The sequence below is a fragment of the Lynx rufus genome, unplaced genomic scaffold (genome assembly GCF_022079265.1).
Source record: "Lynx rufus isolate CCGP_SWC_20201006 ecotype Redwood Valley unplaced genomic scaffold, mLynRuf1.p SCAF_2, whole genome shotgun sequence".
In the NCBI taxonomy this organism is placed as follows: domain Eukaryota; kingdom Metazoa; phylum Chordata; class Mammalia; order Carnivora; family Felidae; genus Lynx; species Lynx rufus.
Genome location: NW_025814834.1, coordinates 177,430,590 through 177,455,522, shown reverse-complemented (window position 1 = coordinate 177,455,522; position 24,933 = coordinate 177,430,590). Strand labels below are relative to the sequence as shown.

Here is a 24,933-nt window from a genome sequence, read left to right as displayed (position 1 = left end):
ATGGCTCCAAGGAGGCTCCAGGAAACAAACTCAAGCAAGGGCAGGACAAAGGTAGAGGTGCACTATGTCAGAAGTTCAACACCACACCCTCACGTTTGGGTTCCTTCCCTTCACACTACCCACTCTTTCCTTACTTTAAGCATCTAAATCCTTGTTGCAGGCTCTACTTCTGTCTGGGTGAGAACCCAAAGTAAGGCATTCACAAATTGGAGCACTAAATAGCATCATTGGCCTTGGATGGGATTATAAACAGGCTAGTCGTAGCCTATTCTGTCCAAATAATAAGATTCACATTCCTCTACGTGGATTTTGTGGCTCTAAGGCCGGAATCCACTAGGTATGTTCCTCAAACATGAGAACCATTGCTGTCAATGGCTTGGACCTGGTCTTGAAAACAGCTCTCAGACTCATCTGGGAGGAGTCATGGAATAGGAAGCTATAGCCGTTAAAGGCTTATCATTGGTGCACATGGTGTCAAAACCTCAGCTTCCAATAGCCTAGATTTGAAGGGAGGTGTTCTAGGCTCCACTTAGAGCAGATTACAACTGTACCAATAACAGGATTTGAGAAGGGACTACTCAACTTGAGTTCATGACCAATCCAAGCCAAGCCTCAGTCCAGGATTTGTCTCTTAAGGCCACCTTCAATACTTCTGCTCACAGCCTTGAAGGGCATCAGGCTTTAAAGACAAGAGTATAGGTCACCATCACCATCACATGACCTTCGTGTGCCCCCTTAGGCCAAACATTTTTATTTTAACATTTCATTTTTAGGATTAAGATCTATATGGACTGTATCACCTCTACCATCAAGACTTTATAGATTAATATGGTCAACTTTTTTAAATCTTCAAGTACCTGGTATTCTACAACTTTTGAGTTTATATGTGACTTATTCAAATTCCTAAGGAATATTCTAAAAATGACACCCTCAAGACATGACATTTTCTTCTGTTCAAACCACAAGGCAAAAGTGTTCAATAATCTTTCTACAGATGTTAAACATCTATTCTTCCATTCTTGCACTTGCACATCTTTATTTGCTCACAAAAGGCTCTAAGTTTTAAAAACCAGGAATGTTATGTTAGTCACTGAACTATCCTATGGTGCCATAGATAAGTATGAAAAGGTCCACATGTGTGCAATTATTTTATGCCTCCGTTGAACAAGGTTGTGGCCCATCCACTCCTATGTTCTTTTGCAATGGTGAAAAGCATGTGAGATTTCTTCCACATAAAAGGTTTTTGAGAAACCAGAATAGAAACATGCTTGCTAATTTTAGACCAAGTCATGTCTTTCCCAATACCATGTGGGGCTATCCCAATATTTTGAATTTTTTTTTTATAATTGAAGTAACACGGGTTTAAGTTCTTTAAAAATTGGCACATTAAACAATCCTATCAGTGTAATTATTCTAATAGGAATTGATTTCCCAGCAGTCACAATAGTAAAGGAATCTGACCTCATAACTATTATCAACACCCGTCAGAAAGGATTCATATTGGTTTAAATGTAGGCAATATTGAAGCAATACCCAATTGCTTACGAAATCATGTAAAAACAAAAGAAAAAAATCTCTATTATGAACTCAACACCATCCTTACAGTTATTTCCCCAAACATGTTCCATTTTGTTATTTCTTGGAGACTTGCATGGACATAATCCCTGTAATTTATGTTAACTTTGACACAAGTTGACCACAAAGTTTAAAAGTCCTCTGGAAAGAGATCTTGTTACCTCCTTCAGTCAAACCCAGATCAGCTGACATGGCAACACTGGTCAAAACATACTTTAACCATACTTCATCCTTTGGGGCCTCAGACACAGGAGGTGTAATCTGATTAAGGACCATCCAAGCATGTTCAAAGACTGTCACTCTCAAATGGCCCCAAAGACCAATGACATTTTTTTCTACACATGCTTTTACTCCGCTATAGGAAATGGGTGTTCCTATAGAAGGTCAAATGAATTCAAGGTAATTCCAGTGTGCTACCTAGAAGCTTATACCTAATCAGAAGTTAAGCTGTTCAAGGGTGAAATGTCAGTAATTTGTACCTAGAGTCCATGAGAATGAACCAACCCCTTTGCCCAGATCCAAGGCTTTGGTAATTGGGACTTGACATGCACATAAAGGTTTTGTGTATTTTCTTGTAATATTCATTGGAGTTTGGGGATCCGGGGTGTTGGACTGCACAGACCTTCAAGAAGGAATGAATGGAGGGTCCAGCTCTAAATCGGCACTGTGGACACACCTGTGAGGGCTGCTGTCCAGTCACAACATGGTAGAGGTACTAAGGCAAACTTTACCTGAGAAACAGGGGACCCTTTGACAATTCAAAGACTTGTCAAGTGAACTTGGAACTGTGTGGCTGAGCTGGATGCTTCCCACCTTTTCTTTTCTTGAGGTCACACTTCAACTGATGGCTTTCCCAGTCTTCCTAAACTTCCTCCCTCTGTACCTCCCGGCAAGCCTTTTTACTCAACATCATCTCTGCAGGTTTCATTGCATCGTGGCATACGAATACTACACAAAGCAAAAGTGTACCATGTAGTGTAGGTTACAGGGTTAATCCAGGTCAGAAGGAGCTGCCGGTTAGTTGCCAGCTAAATTATACAAGCCCTGCTGACATGATATTCCCCCCCCCTTTTTTTTTTGCCTGCTTCTGTTTAATCCATAGATTTTCTCCTTTAGACAGGGGATTTTACGACGCCCTGGTAGTGATGCTATAAGGCCTTTCAGTAAAATAAAGGGTATGCACCATGTGGTAGGCACTGAGGGGTATACAGGACCCCTTCAGTAAAGGGGTTCTCAATCCTGGGGGTGATATAGACAGACCACCTTCATCTCTCAGCTCCTTCATGATCACTCCAGCTGTAGAGAGCCACTCCATGCCAAAGGTCATCTCTCTTCCTAGGTTGACCCACATTCAGTGATCAACTGATATATAGGATGCTGTGGCTACGTAAGTCCAAGCAGGACAGCCTGAAGGACAATGCTAGGTCTACAGCTTCTGTTGTTGGTGGCTGAGACATTTCTGGAGTAAAATGCCCCACAAATTCACGATTTTCTCTTCTCTCTATACTCTTACACAATGATTCCAACAGTAGACCTCCTTAGTTAACATCTTGCTTATCACTTCAGAGTCTGCTTCCTAGGAAATCCAAGGTACTGTAACTAGGAAAAGTGGGGCAAGAAATAGCTGGCAAGGAGATCACCACTTGTGGCAGCTGGAGAACAAATAGCTCCTAGCATTAGATGGTGTTCCAATTGCTAAAATTTAGTTTTAAGTTGAATGATATAGGAGAGTAAGTTAGCTCTATTATAACTCTTGCATGGAATCATTTTTGGATTTCCCCGTCACTACCCAAAATCCTGATGTTTTATCTAGGGTTCTTGTCTCCCTAGCATGATACAACTTTAGTCCCATCGAGGTTCAATGATCTTCCCTGGGAGCTTGTGCTCTCAATCCATATAGGATATACTGCAGCCTGACACAGCCTCCATTTTCCCACATACTAGATTTCAAGACTCTGGACATCTCCCATCATGCAGATCACAACTTTACCACCGAAATGAACAAGACAAGGGACTAATTAGAGTCCAGATCCAACCTCAACTTCAGTCCAGGTCTTTTCCTTAAGGGTACCCTCAATCCTTTGACAGAAACTTGGACAGCTTCAGGCTTCAAAAGGCATGGGGATAGATCACCAAAAGTAAGATCTTGGTGTTACTTCTTTAGATAAGCCTTTGTAGTATTTTTAGTTTCTAGGATTAAAATATAGCATGATTATATGTCCTCTATTACATAGAATTTTATAGCATATGGTCAACTTTTTTAAAGCATGAAATGAATGGTTTCACAGATAGCTATTAAATTCAGCGCTACAAGTACTAATAATTCTAGTTCCTATGCAATATTCCAAAATGGAATCTCAAGAGTAAAAAGTTCCACTTGTGATCATTCTACATATGCCTAACATTTTTTACTTGCACTTGATTGTCAACATAGTCTTCACAAAATGTTTTAAGTTCCAAAGTAGGAATGATTAATAATGTTACAAGTGTCCCAACAACCAAGCTTTTTAAATTACATTTAAACGGTCAGGTACAAAGGAAACGACCATTGTGTTGGTCTGTGGACAAGACTGGGCCAGGACTCCATTAATTATCTGGCCAAACATGTACCTTCTCTAGGAGAGGCCATGATTATACTATCCATCTCTGGATAACTTTTTATGGGACCCATGTCTTAGTCATCAAATTTTGGGGGGGGAATAAATACCCGTGTTGGTGCCCCCAAATTCATTGGATTGGGCCCTCTGGGAAAGCTAGGCAATCAACCATTTGGTGTTGCAAAGCTTTTCTTCCAAGGATGTTTTAGTTCCTATTTCTAGGCCTGAGAAGAGACATCTGACAACTTGTCAAAAAATAATCATGATTGCCCGGTCTTCTGGTTGTTCTTGTTGAGATAAGTCTTTATTAGCCTGTCCATCCTTACAAATGCCTCGATCTTCCTTAGGAATGCCTTGTTCTACTGGCCTAAAAATTTATTTTAAATATTTTTTGAGAGAGCATGAGTGGGGGAGGGGCAGAGAGGGAGTCACAGGCTCCAGGCTGAGCTGTAAGCACAGTACCTGACACAGGGCTTGAACTCATGGACTGCAAGATCATGACCTGAGCCAAAGTTGAACACTTAATTGACTGAGCCACCCAGTCGCCCCTCTATTGGCTTTTTTTATATATATATGAAATTTATTGACAATTGGTTTCCATACAACACCCAGTGCTCATCCCAAAAGGTGCCCTCCTCAATACCCATCACCCACCCTCCCCTCCCTCCCACCCCCCATCAACCCTCAGTTTGTTCTCAGTTTTTAACAGTCTCTTATGCTTTGGCTCTCTCCCACTCTAACCTTTTTTTTTTTTCCTTCCCCTCCCCCATGGGTTCCTGTTAAGTTTCTCAGGATCCACGAGTCCACCCTGTTGGAGGTCTCCAGTTGTCTATCCTTTCTTGTCCTGATTAAGCAATGCCACTTAGTTTTTACTATTGATGGTGGTAACCTCACTTCTATCGAGTAGTTTAGATTTGTACTATCAGCATACAGAAAACAGGCACTACAGAGTGTCTCAATGATTCTAGTTCCCTTTTGACACTGCATTCCCTATTGCTCTCGTTGAGGGTGTTCACTGGGCCTTTCTTCAAACAGTCACCTAGGTTTTACATTTCCACACCCTAGCATCCCTAGGTCCATGGTTTATTGTTTTAATGTTTGAGAAAGAAGAGTATGTGCAGGTGGAGGGGAGAGGGGGAGACAGGGAGAGAATCCCAAGCAGGCTCCCCACGGTCACCTCAGAGCCCAGTGCAGGGCTCAATCCCATGAACCGTGAGATCATGACCTGAGCTGAAGCCAAGAGTTGGACACTTAACAGACTGAGCCACTCAGGTTCCCCTAGGCCTGTGTTAAGTTTTTCATTCAGTGAACAGCCTAGAATCTGATACTGAAGGCTTTTTCTGATACTTTAATCAAATTTACAACATCTGTAAACCCCCGTCTCCTGGGATTATGATGATAGTAAGAGGTGATCTGCGGTCACCTGGGAGCTGATAGCCCTGCTAATATGTTTAGATCACAACAACCCAATTAACTGCATCGAGAAGCTTGATCTTTGCACGAGTATTTCAGAGAGGCAAGGAAGCAATATTCTTCTCATTCCTTGAGGATAGAGATTATAAATTCTTGGATGAGAAAGCTAGATATCTAGGTCCAATTATGGAATATGATCAGTAATGGCTGATCCTGTGGTAGGTCTTGAGAATGCTATTTTTAGTCTGATAGGTCCTACTTGGTTATCATGAAGTTCAATTCCCTTTTTTTGAACAGGGTCTTCCTAGATTTGATCACTTAGATCATTTCTTGGTTTATCCAGTGACTACTTCAGAATAATCAGACTCCTGTCTTAATTCATTGTTCACGGCTCGAGTTTTAAGGATACCTAACCGCAAAGGCAGATTTCAAGAGAAGGTACGGTAAAGGAGGATAGGTACAGCCTGAACGGCCACACCTCCAAATTCCTTGAGGCTTTCATACCAAGGCCACAGCCTCCCCAGGCTGCTCATTGTTGAAGCCTGACTGGTTATTCACTATGGGACTTCTTTGCTTAATATGAGGAACTTCTATGGGTAGTTTTTCCTCCAGAAATCTACAATGTCCTGGATGAGACTTTGTCAGCTGTCCTGACGACACTCTTTCTACACAGTACTTCCTCTGCTATTTCTACCCCATCCCCACAGGTATCAAACCAATACTGAACCACATTCCTGCTCAGTCCGCTCTTCATTCTTTACAGCCATTTTCCCCTTTAAGTGTTGCTTAAATACCCAATTCTCTTGATGGTTGCTTCTTAGAAGACCTGGGTAAGCAGTAATGCAAGTGGCCCAAGAGATCAGGGAATATTTGATGTTTTTTTTTTTTAATGGAATGTATAGGTCATACAGCAAGTCCCAGGCATGTAGCACTTCTCAAGGCACTGCATGTGATCTGGGGAAGTGACCCTACAGAGACCAATTCTCATAGCAATTCAAGGACTCTAGTGTTAAGAGGTATAGGGCAACAAAATCTAGGACCGCAGATATCCCCAGTTGGTCCTAAGTCAAGTCAATATTCTGGACAGGAATACTAAGTGAAGGTAATTAACAGATCACAGAGCTTAAACGTGAGCCAGATGGCATCTCTGGTAGCTTATATGGAGACCCTTATTTCCTACAGAAAGTCAGAGGTCTAAGGAGCAAACTTAGACTGAAGTTTCTGTAACAGACTTGAACTGAGCATGCAGGAGTATCAGGATTCTGTCTGGAAAAACACAAAGCTCTAAAATATTTAATAGAGGAATCTGGGCAAGACCTCAGATTTCATCTCAATCCTTTTCCTCTAACCAAGGGAAATCAGAGGAATTACCTCTCAAACACGCATCTCTGGTTTATCCACTCTCAAGAAGTAATCCCTGGTGCCACGAAGATATGGTGGTCTGATTTCCCTTCAAGGGCAACATCTACCAGAAGATTAGCCAGGGGAGACGTCCTCCAGCTGCTGACTTTCCAAATCAGCTGCAGCATCCACAATGGCCCCATTTTTCCTGGGATGCTTCCAGCTAATGACAGCACAGCCATTACAGGAGTTGAACACAGCACAGAAGGATGCAAAAATCCTTCTGGAACAGTCTTAGGGCCTGAGTTCTCATTGACAGCAAGTTTCTCAACACTACACGATGGTGTAAATCCTCATTCCTTTTGTTTCAGGCATCAGACCTGCCTTCTATCCCAGTCTCTCCCCTACTCTTCTCCCTTCTCACATTTTAGTTGTATTCCAGTTAATCAGCAGATCAATCTTGATGCCTGCTTCTTGGAAAACTTCACCTGACTTTCTAATCTTAGGGACGTGGACTTTCTAACTTTGTGGGCAACATTGTCAAGGTTACATGGGAAGTTTTTAACTGGATCTTTGCCTAAGCCCAACCAAGCAGCTGACTTTCGTTCCTCAGGACTTCTGTATCACACCTGAGCCTCACCGATAAGGGACTTGCTACCGTGGCCAAAGACCCTAATTGTTTTACCTCCCCCCTATCACTTTCAAACAGCCTTCAAGACATTCAGGGGTTATCAATCTACCCCAGTATCATGGGATTGCACATTCAATCCCATATTGGCAACTCAGTCTAACAGAACCCAGTTTAATGTCAACTGAAGACAACAGTAAGAACAACAGGTTCTTGTTTCCTACAGTTATATCCTCTGTTGTGGACATGGTAAAGTATTTCTTAAATACTTGAACAGTTAGGAGGTGTTTCTCTTACATTATGAAGGCTTACATGCCTTCCTAGCCTTTCAAGCTCATTTGGCCCTTCAAAAAGTAGACTGAAGTGCAAATAAACCTCTCAAAATCAAGATCGTTTCTCTATGAGGTAGATCTCTAAAGTGTGGCCCTCAGATAGTGGCCTGCATGTTCTATTATCAAGAACAAGAATGAGACTGCCTGGTTTTATGGTCCTTACCTTGAATATATTAGTGATTTCTCCCAAATGTTGGATAGCACAACAGCAAGGTTAAAGTGAAGAAGAGACCTGGTTCTGCCTCCAATAACGGTCCTCCAAAGTGTCACCCAAAGCAAAGGCACTCGATAGTTTCAATAGAGTATTTTTTAACATAGTAAGATGTTGAAGTCGAACAGTGGTTGCTAGTCAGCCCCAAGTCAAACTAAAATAATGATGTAATTGAGTAAAGGGCCAGGGGAATCATCTGGTAGCCTTTTCTCTCTAGCACCAGCCTCCATGTACCTGAGGGTTTCAGACAGATGGAGAACACACTTCTGCCTAGAAAACTTGGTTCCTTTTTGACCAATACTCAATTTTTAGTGTATCAGCTGTTTCCATGTTGTGTAGAAGACTGAACACCCATGGAGATCATTCTCTGTAGGGAACAAACTGATTAATAACTCCAATCTCTCATTTTCTGGGGGAGAGCTGGGAGTCGTCCTGCTTTCTGGTCAGGAAGACACCCGTAGAACCTCACTCATGTCTGCCTTCTCTGAAGAGCTACCTGCTTACTGTCTCCATTTCACATCTGAATCCCTTCAGGGAATTCGACCCTGACCACCTAAAAGTTCCATGCTTGCAGTTACTTTTCTGACTCCCCTTTATCCCAAATGTAGGGTGAACACTTCTGACTGCCTGGAACACTTGATTACATTCAGTCTACTCAAGTGAAGCTTGAGGGCAGGGATATTGATCTTATATTCACTGGGTAGGCACTCGGACCTATCTTGCCTGACACAAAGTAGACACCCACTGATGGCATTTTTCACCTGAAGTTAGATGTAGTCTTCAGGTCTTATTGCCAGTTCCTTCCAGGAAGCAGTATTAAAGGTTCTATCTTGGCCATTAAAAGGCAAGTTGGAAAACCTTCCATTTGGTCATCTTCATAACAGTAGTTTTTAGCCACAGGCTAAGAACACTGCTAGGGTTGTACCACTTACCATTCCCATTCCAATTATGCATTCTGGGAATTCCTACACTCTAGCTTCCCCACTTCGAGATCTTGAATTTTTTTCGTTCACGTCACTGCCTAGAACCTTAATTGATACTGGAAGGTGGCCTTTCTTTTGCCGTCTTCAGTAAGAAATGTATCAAGATCCAGGAGTTTTCCCTTACTGGGAATTTGAGGATACCAAAGAGGCAGTCTGGCTTCATGATACACAAGCTCATCTCAGGACCTCTGCTGTCAGCCACCATGTCCAAAAAAACCAAACCAAAACAAAACAAAAAAAAAAAACACTCAGTGGACTGATCACTGATTTTGTGTGGGATTTTTTTCTTCCAGCAATGCTCCTGAGAGAAAAGGAGGGGTATTAACTCTATTCCCCATGGATGGGTATTGCACATTCTTGGAGTAGGAAGCAAGATATCCATGGCCAGTTTTTTTTTTGGGGGGGGGTTGGGGGGGGGAAGATGACCAACAGTGGTTAAGTGACATTATATTCGGCTCTATTTCTAAAAGGGTTCTTCTAGTATTTTTCACTGGGTCTACTTGTTTACAGTGTGGCTTCACTCCCTTTGGATGAGAATTATTTCTGAATACAAACTCCCTGTATTAGATCACTCAGATGATGTTGTCTGGATTTACCCAATGACTGAAAACAATCTGATCAGACTCCCTTTGTTTTCATTCATTTTCCACAGCTTAAGACCTAGGGACACTTGACTCAAGCAGAAGACTCAAGAGAAGGTCCTGTAAAGAGGGCAAGTTCCTAGGAGAATTTTAACTTCCCATTTCCTAACCTCTCAATTCCTCAAAGCATTCATACAACTCCTCACCCCAGGATGAGGCGATTAATGTAGATTCATTATGACTGGTTACCAATCTCATCTTTCCTAGTCTTTAAAGTCCATTTCTGCATTTATACTACAGTTACTTCCCAGTGACAACATGTCCAGGGCACTAAGAGCCTTTCCTGGTCGACAGGGGACCACATAGATAATTTGAGCACTCTGACAGTAATGCCAAACTTTCCTTAGACTGCGTGGCCATCTTGGCTGTTTCTACCCAAACTTCTCCTTCACTGGGGTCTCACCTCCATCAGACTGATGGTTCTCATGGCCTTCACAGGCTTCCTTCGCATTTCCTTCCATATGAGCATTTCCCTCAAAATCCCTTTACTATTCTTTTTAATCCTGTTTTGGTACCTGGCACTTGCAAGATCTGTTATAAATGATGTGAAGAAGGCTCAAGGAATACCCTTGGTTCTTCGAGTATTTTGTTTGTTGGAGACTTGTTTTATCAGGCCTAGTTCTTAGTCGTAGTTTTAAACTGACACCAGCTATTTTTCTCAATTGGATTTTACAGGCCTTCTTCCACCATTTCAAGCCAATCTAGTCCTTTCAAAGGGTAAAATCTAGTACCAACAAAAGGTTACCTTAATAGGAGACAGAACTTGAACTTCAGGGCCCTAATCACAGTGACCAACATATTCCATGAGCTAAATAAAGACCAGATTTCATTGATCTTGATAATCTCTACTTTGAGTACAGAGGTTCAAGGGTTTCACCCAAAGATCATTGTCCATTTCTGTCCACATATGGTGTAAGTCCCTAAATACAACCTATACTCTCTGCGAAGGAGCTTGAAACAAATGATGCACTTATCAGAGGCACCTGGGTGGCTCAGTCAATTCAAGCATCCAACTCTTAATATTGGCTCAGGTAATGACCTCACAGTTCAGGAGACTGCACCCCACATTGGGCTCTGGGCTGACAGCATGGAGCCTGCTTGGTATTCTTCCCCTTTCTGTCCCTCCTCACCTTGCAGTCTCTCTCAAGCTTACAAAGTGATGGGCTTCTCAAAATATCTGTCTCTGTTCTGATTCAGGTTTACCTGCTGCTAATCCTAAGCCAGTGATGGGTATGCAATCTTCTGACCATTTTGTATTTCATAAAAATCAACTATAAGATCGCTCACTCTTCTCTTTTTATGAAGGGATGCAAAGTAACTTCAGGGTATACCTAACATCTTGTCCTTGAAATGTAGTCATGTTTACCACCTTGTAAGTACTCAATACCTGGTTTTGAGTTTATTAGTTTTGCATATACAAAAGCAATAGGGACCCTGTGATTTGAATTCATCCATGAACTAGCGACCATCTTTAGACATTTTTTAATTTGTCTGTTAGGGACACTGATTTGAGACACTCACATTTTAAAGTGGTTACGAAGGCAGTGTAAAGGGACAAGTGAAACAAAAGGATGCTGTTGGTCATCTTGTTCTCCAGGCAAAATTTCCCAGTGGGACTAGGATTTTCAGTATCTGAAGTGCCCTGTGCAAGGCTCTATGGAAGCTCTAGAAAATCTTAGGCAATATGTTCTAAAGTTCAGGCAAGGAGAAAATGGAAAAGTTATTCTGTCAGCACCTCAATATGTATTCTTTTCATTGGGGTTCTTGCCTTTCAAACTCCCCATTCCTTGGCTTTAAACTATCAGCAGGTCGGAATCCTGGTCTCAGGATCTTCTCTAGGCCAACTTAATCACAATTTGAAATACTATGATCATTTGTCATTGAGGAATGGATTACCAACACATTAGTAGATTCTATTCTGCCCAATAACCATGAATATTTTTATTCTCACATGTGTTTTGTGACTACAAGCTTACATGCTAACCACTGTCATCAATGACCCAGACCTGGCCTTGAAAACCGTTCAGGCAATGGACTTACTTAGGATGAGCCAGGAAACAGGAAGCTATAGCCTGTAAACCAATTGGTACACATAGGCTCACAAGAAACAAAGCCAAAGTCTAACTGTATAGCATGTAGTATATATGGTATTTAGCCAGGTTAGAATCATCTGCCATTTTTTCTGAATTTCCAGCTCATTTATATAAGGCCTCAAAGATGATGCCACTCTGACCTGCTTTCATCTACTTTGTCAACTTTCACTTCTAGACAGAGCTCTCAACATGCCCTAACAAGGAGGCCAGGAGGCTTTCAGTGGGAGAAATCAGATCTATCTGTTGAACACTGATGCAGGACACAGGAGCCAGAAATCCTTCGAGGAGGTATCTTAAGTGTGGTACAGACAACCTTTAGCTGCCCCTTCATGGATTGCTTCAGCTGCAGAAGGCCACCTCATGCCTAAGGTCCTTGCTCTTCCCACACTGACCCACATCCACTGACCAGCTCACATGGCAAGATCAAGACATGGCTATATTAATCCATTTAGAACAATTATCAAAGAATCCAGCTCTAGAGCTTCCCATAAGGGTAGCTCAAGCTGTTTTGGTCACACTGCACCACCAATTCTTCGGTTTCCCACTTCTCCATTTTATAGGCATAGATCCAAAAAAACATATGCCTCACTATCTTGTATACAAAACTTCATCTCCTATCTCAACATAGGGGGAACCCAAGGCTCAGCACTGCTGCGACAAGTGGACAAAAATGAAGTCATCAAATGGGATCCGGGGAATCAATCTCTTGCCAGCTGGCTGAAATCCTCATCATTGATGGTAGGTGAAGAAAAGGGTCCCGTGTACACGATTCTTCCTTTTTACCAGTGGCTTACCAAAAATGAAGTACATTAACTGGTACTACAGATCAGGCAAGCAGTCTTGCATGGAACCCTATGTAGATCTCCCAGTCTCTACCCAAAAGGTTCTGATGGCTCCTTTAAACCTACTTCTCTGGTTCCACTAATGGTCTCCTCTGGGATCCTACTCTTGAATCTAGGGCTGCCAAATCTCAGCCCTCCAGGGGTTTCAATATGAATGTAGTCAGTACACACCCGTTCATCCAGATTACTTTTCCAGGAGTATTTAGGACAAAACAAGGTGCTATGAAACTCAAGGCCAGGACAAACCTAGCCTTGATCTAGGTCTTAAGGAAAATTTCACTGCTCTATTTCTCAGAAAGTTGGAAAGCCTCGGGCTTCAAAGAAATGTTTACTGAATAGGTTGATCTGCTTGTCCCTTCTTTAGACAAGCAGTTCATTCATAGTTTCTTAGTTTCCAGGATTAAGATATATAGAATGATTACTATTATATCTGTAATATATGGAGTTTGATAGCTTATATGGCCACAGTTTTTAAGCCTTCAAGTACACGGTATTGCACAGCATTTAAAATAATCATTTTGAAATACTAATTCTGGTTTCTAAGGAAATATTCCAGATCAACCTCAAGACTAAGAATGTTTAATCTGGAAATAGAACCAGGGATAGAAGTAAGTACCCATTGATCGGATTTTCATCTTGCATGCAGAATCTGGAAATTGAAGAAAAAAAAAAAACAAAAAACAAGGCATCCAAAATGGGCTGAAAATACTTGAAGGATAATCGGGCTTGCCCTCCACCATTGACTCAATTTCCCAAATGATAACAAAGGTTCAGAGAACCTCATGAGTCACACTAGTCCCTTCTGTTGTCACCATTTTTTTTTATTCTAAATACAAAGATCTTTCAAAGATCAGAGTATGGTTTCAATCCAGTCTGATTTATTTTTGCAGAATATCAAGACTGTTGGTTACCAACTATTTGTTTTTGTGGCCATCACTGATAACAGGTGACTTAGGTATAACCCCTTAACTAAGTCATAGTCTAGATGAAAGAGTTTTATCAGATGTAAAATTCAGAGGAGTTAAGAGATAGCAGTAAGGCAAAGTAAATTGCTCAGAGTGGGCCAGGAAAATGTCACCCTTAGATGTCACCTTCAATTCTTTCTCCTTTCACCATGTGAGTTGATTGCTAACGCTATTTTAGCCTAAGGAATACGTGGTGGTCGGTTGTGAGGAGGCTGACACCTCCAACCCTTCCAACAGCTGTATCTCAGTGTAAATATACCCTCATATTCAGCACTCACATTTTTATGCGAATTTGTACATGTATTAAGAATCCCTGGATCTCTTGTACCAAAACTAGGGGGCTGATACCATGTCTAGTTCAAGCAACTGTAACAACTAGGCTTCGGACTGGAATACTTTTACCTCTTGTGACAGAAAGTTCCTTGGACTCAACGTAGCAAGACATTCCCAGGAAAGCTGGAACAACCCTCCTAAGCACCACTCATCTCAAAGTGTGCAGCACTGTGACCACCTATCACATCACTGTGCAAACTAAGCCACTTATACTGTTTAGCCCCAGTAGCATAGGGCCCTTTTCCCCCCAATATTTGTCAGCCTTGTGATGTAACTCAAGCTTATCTACCATAATGCCTCAGCACTGGTTTTCTCTGGAAGCCATGATGGGGATTGATGTAGATTTTATCCGTCTGTGCCATTAGAAGGATGCCAAGGGTAATTTTCCCCCTGAACATCCTAAAGGACACGAAGTAACCTGGCCAATATTTCTTATGAGACACTGGCAGTGGTAGACACAGAAGATGCACCACCCAGATTCCCTCCCAAAGGAGGGCTTACTACACCTAGGGGCAGAGAGAGAGCTCAGTATACTGCCTTTGGATACCAGTTCCAAGGTCTAACTCAGCTTCAGAGAGCTGTGCCACACCAGGTCCAAGTCTTTGGAGAAGCAGCCCACCTTCAATGACTAAGCCAATGAGTTTACAGGAAAGCTTTCCCTTTTCAGCCCCATGAGGGACAATTCAGGCAATGCAATTCAGAGATCCTTCTCCCTGGCAGGGGCGTTGTGGAGACTAACTTCTACATTCAGCTTTGAATGCCCTATGGTCTATTCTAGACCTAAGCCAAGAAATCCTGCCTGGCCACTTTGCTCAACTTACTCCATTCTAGACAAGCTATCTTTCAAGTTATGGAGGATCTTCCACTCTAGCTTGTGTGGCAGCCATAGAGGTGGACTATTCCCATCTCCCTTCTAAAAAGAGGGGACTTCTAGCTTAGTTCCTTCAGGATCTGACCTAGTTCTAGCTGAATCCACATTCTTCCCGGGAGCTCCTATGCAGTAATTGGGCACTGTGGGAGAACCAGATAATGGCCATTTCCTGAGATCCTTCTATAAGCCATCTTTGTGCTGGAGCTCCCTGTTGGGCTGGCTGAAACTTTCTCAGAGCTACATTGCAGTTCAAGCTCTTCCTAGTGGATTCTTCCTCCTCTTTTCAGGAGTGTTAACCTTACACAGCAATGTAAAAAAAAAAAAAAATGTTCTTCACTGCCTAGTCCAGTCTCTATCTCCCTTAGGTATTAACCCCCCAAAAGCCTTCTGATCTTCAGCTGACAACTCTCTAAGTGAACTTCAGATTCAGTGATACAAGTTCTCACATTGCTTCAAGTGTTTCCACGAACATCCTGTGTGATACAACCACTGAATTATTGGACCTTAGTCAAGACCTGAAAAATATTTCAGCCCAACTGTCGTTTTCGGAGTTCTAGGGGGGAAAAAAAATCTCATGTGGCAAAACCAGATTCAAAACTGATTCAAGGAACAGGAAGTTCAAGGTGAACCCCAACGTGACAAAAATTAAGTAGCCTGAGAGCTACTTAAGGCAAGTTTGACAGAAGGTGCTATTTTCCAAAGAGCTGGCCTTACCTTTTGTCAGGCTTTACTACAGTTCTCTACAAGTTTCAAGTACTTATTTCTTCTGTATTCCAGACCATTAGAGATACTTCCTAATTGGACAGATCGAGGGGTCATAGAACTACAGAAACAAGTATGAACTACTAGTTGCTTCTGGACAACCTCTAACTCTAGCAAGCTCAAGGCTTCCAATGATCCACATAGTCCTAGAATAAGATACAACCACTTCTACTCTTGAAAGAGTGACCTAGGTCTTTATTAGCTTTTGCTGTCATGGATTAAGGAATAGGAGGGCAAGAATCAAGACTTAAGTGCTCAGATATTTTACGTTACAAACTGAGGATTACTTCATGTAATTTAAGGAGTAGCATCTTAGTTTTAGCAGGTGTCTCAATTCGAGTAGTGGCTTACATGTAACTGGTAAAGGTAACTGATGCCAGTTACTGAACTACAACACCCAACACACATTGCACTACATCAGCTCATCAACACATTCTGAGACGTCAACTGAAGACCCAGGACTGATCGCTCCAGTCAGCATGGCAGCTCCAACTGGTGTCCCTTCGCTTCCTTCTTTAGAAGCCCCTGCCTTCACCAGGTCAGGATGGTTTTTCAGGACACTATTCAAGACACCAGCTAACAGCAAAGATGGCCAACTCAAGTGGATTTCCTAGTCCTGACATGTATCTTAACTTATTCGTCTGTCCTATGAAGGAACAGATTGGACTAGGTTTGGTAACTTTGTTGAACCAGCCAGTAGGGGTGCTGCTTATGGTTAGCCTGCCCTTGCCAGGGCAATTTTGGGGACCATCCCTTGCAGCTGCCAGACATGCTTTGGTTCCAGAGGACTCTCCCTTTGGTTCCCCCACCACATGGTAGTCAGCCCCAGTGCTCTTCACTGGGGCAAGAAACTGACCTCTGGGTGAGCGGACAGTTTCTAAGACCAGAAACTCCCTTGGTCCTTCCCATTTGAGCTATGAGCCATTTCTATTGTTTGAGTACCTATTTGAGTGCAAAGAGACTTTTTACCCAGTTTGGTTTTGATTTGTCAGGAGAGCAGCTCTTTTGTGATTTTGGGTGACAGCCCTAGGACATGGAGTGTGTAGTTTAGCTGATAGTCTGCTCTGGTGCATTTTGAATAAGTAGTTCCATTCTTATTCACCCTTAAGAGTCATCTTTTATTGTAATACAGAATGGCTTCCATACACTTTAGAATCTGGTTAACAATGGCCTTTAGAAGCCTCCTTAAAATACGGTTTTGCAGGTGGAGCTGTACTGCAAGAGGGCTGGCCAAGAAGAGAAAGCCTTTCTGTGCAAGCCCTTATGCTATTCCACCAGGGGACGAAAAAGAGATGATCTAACCTGATGGTACAGAGGCCAGCAAAGAAGGCTACTGCCCTGGTACTACAAGATAGGGAAATTGAAGGAAGATTACAAATTATACATCCCTGATCTGCCCTTCCACCCCCCCCTCCCGTTTCTGGCAGATTTGCCACATCCTCTAGAGGAAATGCTGGAGCCCTCCAGAACCTTCCAGAGCTTCACTCCCTCCTCAGTATGAACTCGGGGCAGCACTGGAACCTGGAGTAGACACCTCCTGGAAGATCCCAGCAAAGGACTGAGTTTGGCCAGGGAACAATTCCAGCCAGAGCAGGGCAATGCTCATTGAGGCAGTTTCCCCACTGGTAGTATAAATCAGCATGGACAACTGGCCACATACTTAATGTCTTACAGTGGTTTTTCTACTTTGGATCTGTTTAGCTGGATAAACAATAACCCCTTAGTATGATGATCTCAGAATGAGCTTTTTACCTCAATATTTGCAATTCCCTGACATTGGGTAGATATTCCTATTTTAATAAGCTTCTCACAGCTGGTGAACCACCATTAGAGTGAAAGAAGGCTCAAGAGGCATGCAGGCTCCATTTAAAGGATGCTGATCTAGCTTGTATGCAATGACAAAAGACCCCGAATAACCAAATATTCAAGAAGGCCAAAGCAGGAGGCATCACAATCCCAGACTTAAGCCTCTACTACAAAGCTATAATCAAGATGGCATGGTATTGGCACAAAAACAGACATAGACCAATGGAATAGAAAACCCAGAACTAGACCTACAAACGTATGGCCAACTAATCTTTGACAAGGCAGGCAAGAATATACAATGGAAAAAAAAAAAAAGACAGGCTCTTTAACAAATTGTGCTGGGAGAACTGGGCAGCGACATGCAGAAGAATGAAAATAGACCATTTTCTTACACCACTCACAAAAATAAACTCAAAATGGATAAAGGACCTGAATGTAAGACAGGAAACCATCAAAACCCTAGAGGAGAAAGCAGGAAAAACCTGACCTCAGGTGCAGCGATTTCTTACTTGACACATCTCCAAAGGCAAGGGAATTAAAAGTGAGCTAGTGGGACCTCATGAAGATAAAAAGCTTCTGCACTGGAAACTAGTCAACAAAACTAAAAGCCAACCAATGGAATGGGAAAAGAGATTTGCAAATGACATATCAAAGAGCTAGTACCCCAATATCTATGAAGAACTCACCAAACTCCACACCTGAAAAACAAGTAATCCAGTGAAGAAAACTTGAATACACACTTCTCTAAAGAAGACATCCAGATAGCCAACAGGCACATGAAAAGATGCTCAACATCACTCATCAAGCGAATACAAATCAAAACTACACTGAGATACCATACCCCGCCAGTCAGAGCGAAACAAATCAGGAGACTATAGATGCTGGAGAGGATGTGGAGAAACGGGAACCCTCTTGCACTGTTGGTGGGAATGCAAACTAGTGCAGCTACTCTGGTAAACAGCATGGAGGTTCCTCAAAAAATTAACAGATCTACCCTATGACCCAGCAATAGCACTGCTAGAAATTGACCCAAGGGAGACAGGAGTACTCACGCATAGGGGCACTCATACCCCAATGTTTATAGCAGCACTTTCAACACTAGCCAAATTAGGGAAAGAGCCTCAATGTCCATCAACTGATGAATGTTACATACACAATGGAATACTACTTGGCAAGAAGAAATATGGCCTTTTGTAGCAACACGGAGGGAACTGGAGAGTGTTATGCTAAGTGAAATAAGTCCTACAGAGAAAGACAGATACCACATGTTTTCACTCTTATATGGATCCTGAGAAACTTAAGACCATGGGGGAGGGGAAGGAAAAAAAAAGGGAGGGAGCCAAACCATAAGAGACTCTTAAAAACAGAATAAACTGAGGGTTGATGGGGGCTGGGAGGGTGGGTGATGGGCATTGAGGAGGGCACCTGTAGGGATGAGCACTGGGTGTTGTATGGAAATCAGTTTGACAATAAATTTCATAATAAAAAAAATAAAGGATGCTGATCGAAGTCCCGATGCTGGTGTTGCTGTTTACTTGTTGGAACTATACTGGGATCTGAAGGACACCAACATGCTTCGACTGAAATCGTACAAAAAGTTCATCCTGGTTGTTTTCAGAAAGAGGGCTCAACAGAAAAGCCTTTATCCTACAGTGCTCCTGACATTAAGGTCATAAAACTTGGATGGAAAATGAAAGACGAACTCATTGTAGCTGGTGGGTAAACATTCACACTGCACCATGGCAGAAAACAAAGATGAAGAGGTAGAATCTCTGGTCACTTCTCACAAATTCAGGGTTCTTGGGGGGGGGGGAAATCAGGGAGGTCCCTTGGGTAAGAACTGGTGTGCTTACTGTAAGGAAGAAGGACACTAGACAAAAATAGAAAGGTCAAAGAGGGGGTAAAAAAGAGAAATCAAGTGTCAAGGGGTAAATCAGATGCAGGCTCTGATGAGGAGCAAAGGGGCCCAGGTATTCCCACTGATCCGGCTAAGCCAATAGTGATTTTCCCTCAGGAGCCCAGGGGAAATGGACAGTAGTCCATGGACGTTTTAGGACACACTGGAGCCACTGATTCAGTTATTAAAGTAGCAAAAAGTTCCAGTAGACAAGTATCTACAACAGGATTTACTGGGGAACAGAAAAGGCTTTCTGTAGCCTATGGAATAGAAAGTCAGTACAGAAATAAGTTTCAATAGACGCCCAAGCGTCCCATCCCCTTGAGACTGGCTTTGTAAATTGAATGCTCAAGTCACTTTTCCAGAAAAAGAGCATTTCAGACTGCAAGTACCTCCTAAACCAACCTCCGGACTACAGACGACTACACTGGGACAGGCAGCTTTGGTTGCTGACCTAGTCCCTGGAGACCTATGAACAAGTGAGGAAGGTTGTATGGGCAGATGGAAAACCAGGTAAAGCTAGTAAGAACCTGTTTCCATCATGTTGAGAGATGACAAAATGCCAAGTAAAATACCATATCCTTTGAAGAGGAAGTTGTAAGAGCATACACCCAGTCTTCCAAGCTTTTAATATGGGCTCAGACCTTGCACGTCTCCCTATGTTATTTTGCCCATGTTTTAAAGCAAAAAACAAAACAAAAATAAAAACACTACTTTCTTCTGAGTACTTATTTTGTCAAAGACCTCCTGACTTGATTCAGTTAGACATAGATCTGTATGTGCCCAATCTATAGGTGTTCCTGACTACTATACCCAGGACCTATGGATGGTTCTGCCTCAACTTTGAAAAATGTCATTCTGTATTCTGATAGGGAGGACCCAATTGTTATTTGCTTTTGAATGGCAGGAACCAGGTCCTAGAACTTCCCACCATTACTGTTAGACAGTTTTACCTCCAGTTTAAGAATTGCCCCTATTTGGGGGAAACTGTTGCCTAGTGACTGGAGGACCCTCCAGTTCTACTTACAAAAGCCTTTTTGACAACACTATCTGCTTGTTAAGTCACCTGCTGACTGTGGATACAAGGTCTACTCCCCACAAGGTGATTTGCACGTAAAATAATCTACCTGTGCTGCAGCCTAACAAGGGTAAAGCCGCCCACTGACTAAGACTTGCTGTGCTCAAAGCACCCACTACCAGATGCCAACTGAGGGCGTTCCTAAGCATAACTGGATTCTACCACATTTCAATTCTGAACTACGGCTATTTTAGTTTTTGTACAAGGCATTACAAGGATTAGAAGCTGAGCCTCTGATTTGAAGAGGAGTGCCAGAGCGTTTGATATTCCAAGAGTCTGCTTCCAGTCCCTACACCTTGGGATTGGCCTGATCAAGAGATCTTTCGAATCATAGGTGCATAGAAGACAAGGTATTGGAGTGGCAGTATTAATCCAAATGTTGACGATTTTCTCCAACCTGTTGGCTTCCCCCCCCAACCCCCACCAAAAGAACCAAGTGTGGCCACCCTGTCTGAGCAGTTGCTGCTACTCGTACAGTTTTACAGGGTGCCAAAAAAGTCACCTGGCCAACCAGTAACAGTCTATGCATATCATTAAGTACTTACTCTGCTGGAATGGAGGGAGGATTTTGGCTTACTACTGGCTGAGTGGGGGAACTATCAGGGAATCCTAGCCCATAACCCTACTGTGAAATTAAACCCTGGCAATTTTGTTTGCTGATCCTAATGATCACCTTGAGCAGGACTGTTTACATATTGATTTAGAATATTCTAGCAGGGCCAGAACTTACAGACCAGCCTTTCCAATACTTGGACTGGGAACTCTAAAGATAGAGATAGCTCTACGGGACACGGGCAGCAGAGGTTGGAGATCCTATGGTGACCTAAGAGATAATGCAGGCTGAACAACTGCCCCCCAGAAATTCCTCTCTGAAGGCCATCACCAAAGAGCTCTCCTTTGGTCTGGTGAGAAAGTGAATCTATACACCAACCCTCACTAGGCCTTTCTGATGAGTGCATGCTCATCGTGTCATTTGAAAGCAGCAGTCACTGGACATCTAACAAGGGCATTGAACACCATATGGAGACCCTGGACTTCTCTTTGGACATGGAGAAAGCAGCAGGCTACAGGGTAAAGGAACTCCATGAGGAAGTCAGCAGACCACCATTTGGCTTGCAAATCTCTATCAGGAGAAGCTATAAACAGTAGGCTTCCGGTGAACCAAAGTGACAAAGAACCTCAGTGAATAGGACTGAACAGCAAAAGGCAGCACAAGGCAATGGCAGAGCAAGACTTGGTAAGAAAATCCCAATTCCCCCATTACCTTCTCAACTGCCACCAGCCAATATGCTTCACAGAGACATCATGTGGGCCTGCCGCCAGCAACCAAAGCTGAGCACTGAAGGCCAGAAATTAGATGCAGGTAAGTAACAGAATATGCTTACCCTAATCAGAAGAACTTACCTGTCCCGGCAAAGGAGGCTAAGATTCTTAGGCTGTCATACAAAAGATTAGAGGTGGACAAAGGGGATAGTTCTCTGCAAAGAAGTTGGGGGGGGGGGGGAGGAGGAAAAAAAGGCATCTTCTGATAGAACCTATCCTCCTGAAATGACTGCGCTCCCTGAGGGTGGGGGTTGGTTGGGTCTGATACTCTCCTGGAGGGAGTCGATGCCTTGGCCCCAAAGGCTGCGTTTGCCTCTTGGTCCAGAATTGCAGCCAGGGCTGGGAAGATGCAGACAGTGGAATTGCTACAGGAGGCCTGTGATGTCTGCAGACCCAAGGGTTGGGTTTGCCTACAATTTCATGCAGGCCAAGCCTGGGTGCCTTAAAAAACAAGGGAGAGCACACACTCTCTTCCTTGTACCTGGCTGCAATTTTCCATCCCCACACCTGGAGGGTAATAGGCTGTATCCCAAATGTATTTGGGGGAATAAGGCATTTGTGAAAAAACCTTCAATGAGATGACAATACTAGGAGTACAACTGGTTTGATAATTAGTGGTAGAAAAGGAACTAACCAACTCTGTCGTGCCACTCATATCTGGGGCCCACAAAATACTGCACACCCTCCACGCTTGCTTACAGGACACAGCCTGGTGGGTTGCAGAGGTCACTGTCAGACCCCCAACAGGGCCTGGGGCTTTCTGTGTTGGGCTCCAGAGGCTTAGGTTTTAAGTTGGGAATTTCTGCGATATTAACTGTAATGAATGGAAAAGCTAGTTTAACAGGTTCGTTCATACCACTCATTGTTTAACTTTCTGGAATAGAAAGGACCTTGGCAGTTCTTTTAAAGTGGGAGTCTGAGCTGAGCCTTGTGGAGGGGTGGAGTGGAGAACAGGTATCCTTCCATGCCTATTTCCATTTCTAGGATTCTGACTCCTCTAGAGGTTGCTAACCTTCTCAGCTCCAGGACTTCAACTGTTGAGTACCTTAAACCAAAAGGTAGTTATTCTCTCCCCACTCCCAGAACCACTCCTGATCAAACATTGACATTTTTAATAACCCACAAGACCTCTATGGTCTATCGCTGAACCGGAGACCCAGAACACTTAGCCAGTACTGTTTCCATTTACAACTGTTCTTACTGCTTAAAGATATTTAAGGTTACTTCTAAATCAATTGATAGCTTTAGGTTTTTATTGTGTATATGAAATCTACTCTATTACAGGAGACCATACACATTACCAGCAAATTATGTTTAGTATCAACTCACGATTAAGCCCTATATGCTTTTCAGTTAAGAGATCCTTGGAGGAGGTATGATGGACAAAGGGAAACTATTCACTTAATATATAGGATTTGAGGAGTTTATTTCCTGAATTTATAGTCTGGGGACTCTCCAAAAAGAGGGGCTTTTCCACTTGTTTTCATGGCAGTTTCTACCCTTGTTTTCTTGTTATGGGTTTATTGGGTTAGAAGTTTGCCCCCTCCAAAACGTACTGGGAGTAGCAGAGTTCGGACGTTTGTAACTAACATGGTATGGACCAATTTGGGCTGCAATCCTCACATGTTACAACTAGAAAAAACACACCCTATGGAAACTTTAGCTCTACTGGAGGATGTAGAATAGCCATCTGGGGTGGCAATCACTTATCGCTTAGAGTATTAAAAACCCAGTTAAAGGCAATCTGTTAGCAGGCATTGTGGCCAAACAGGCCACGAAGCCCACCAGGTTTTGGGTTTCCGGATTCCTCCTATAGACTTCCCCAGTAGATTACAAGAGATCAGGAATGAACTACAGAATGAGGTTGACCAATACATATAGAAGTTTTAAACGGAAAATACACATTAGGCCACATTATTGCCTGAAGATTTAGTCTATCCTGTAGAGAAATATTTTGCAGCAAAGATCCCACTCTGAGTGGGGGGCCTTGAGAGACAGGGTCACTTCAAATATGGTTGAACCCAGTTTTTAAAAACCCCAAAATCAAAGCCAACAAATAAACATCACTAAGTAGGGGATAGGACTTTTGTCAATCCCAAGACTTAAAAACTTTCCACCAAAATGGGAGTGTAAGTATGTCCAATGGGAGACTGGCAACTGTTATACCCAAAAGCCCAAGGCCTCTGGTAATTTCAAGTACCTTAGTATTTGTGGACACTTTCTTAGAACGCATGGAAGCTTATCCACTTGCATTGAGAGGGCTTCATGAGTGCTAAAAATATTGAAAAGTCACCCCACCTTTGGGGCTGCCAAGTTCAATCCAAAGTGATCAGGGCCCAGTATTTGTTGCTGGGATGTCTCAGCAAGTATTTAGGATATTACCTGTTAAGTGGAGGCCTCCAAGAGGACTGTAGTAAAAAAAAAAAAAAAAACAAAACAAAAAAAAACAAACACACACGCAACCACTCTTTAGCTTAATTTCATCTAAGACATTGCCTTGCCCTTCTCCAATAGAGGTAGCCCCCCAAAGTTGGCTAAAATTAAGCCCCTTCAACCTTGTGTACAGGAGACCCTTCCAGTCCACAGCCTTGACCTTCCTGACCCCTGAAAGAAGTCAAATTGAAGTTTAAACGCTGTGTGACCCCTAAGTCAAATGTTTAGCATACAGTAGCTTCCACCTGATCTAGTTATCAGATAAACTACTTCATCCTTGAGTCCAGCGACAAAATGGAATTCAGGACCTGGAGGTAACAGGGACCTGAGGACGAGCTTGCCGAGGAGTGGATGGAGCCACATGACCCATTACTGACCACCTACTGGTCCTTCTAGGTTAGCTAGGATAAAATCTCAGATGGCTGACTCTGAGGGAAGTGAGCCCCACTGCAGCAATCAGGGACCTGAATCCTCTTAGTGGATCTCACGATCAGTACAACAGGAGATACGTATTCCATAAGCTTCCTTAAACTTTCTCCTAGTCGTTTGACCTAATACTGTGCATATTCTGTGGCTAGCAGGACCATTCTTTCGTGCATAGCTCCCAAGCAGTCATTGGATTTGCCACCTCAAACCTTATTCTGTCAATCATGGAAACCCACTAGAGCATCCATTTAGAATTTCAGATATACCCTCATGTCAGCACCATAATCCTCACAAAGGTGTAAGGAGTTGTCTATCCAATCCAGTAAGGGTCATTTGAAACATTCCTATTTAACTACTCCTGAAAATAGTCAAGAGGCTTAGTA

The 24,933-nt window shown here is 42.8% G+C and overlaps 1 pseudogene; it reads left to right on the top strand.

The window, feature by feature from the left end:
* LOC124514351 (developmental pluripotency-associated protein 4-like) overlaps window positions 1-22,273 on the top strand; it is a 38,727-nt pseudogene extending 16,454 nt beyond the window's left edge.
* Window positions 22,274-24,933: the final 2,660 nt, after the last annotated feature.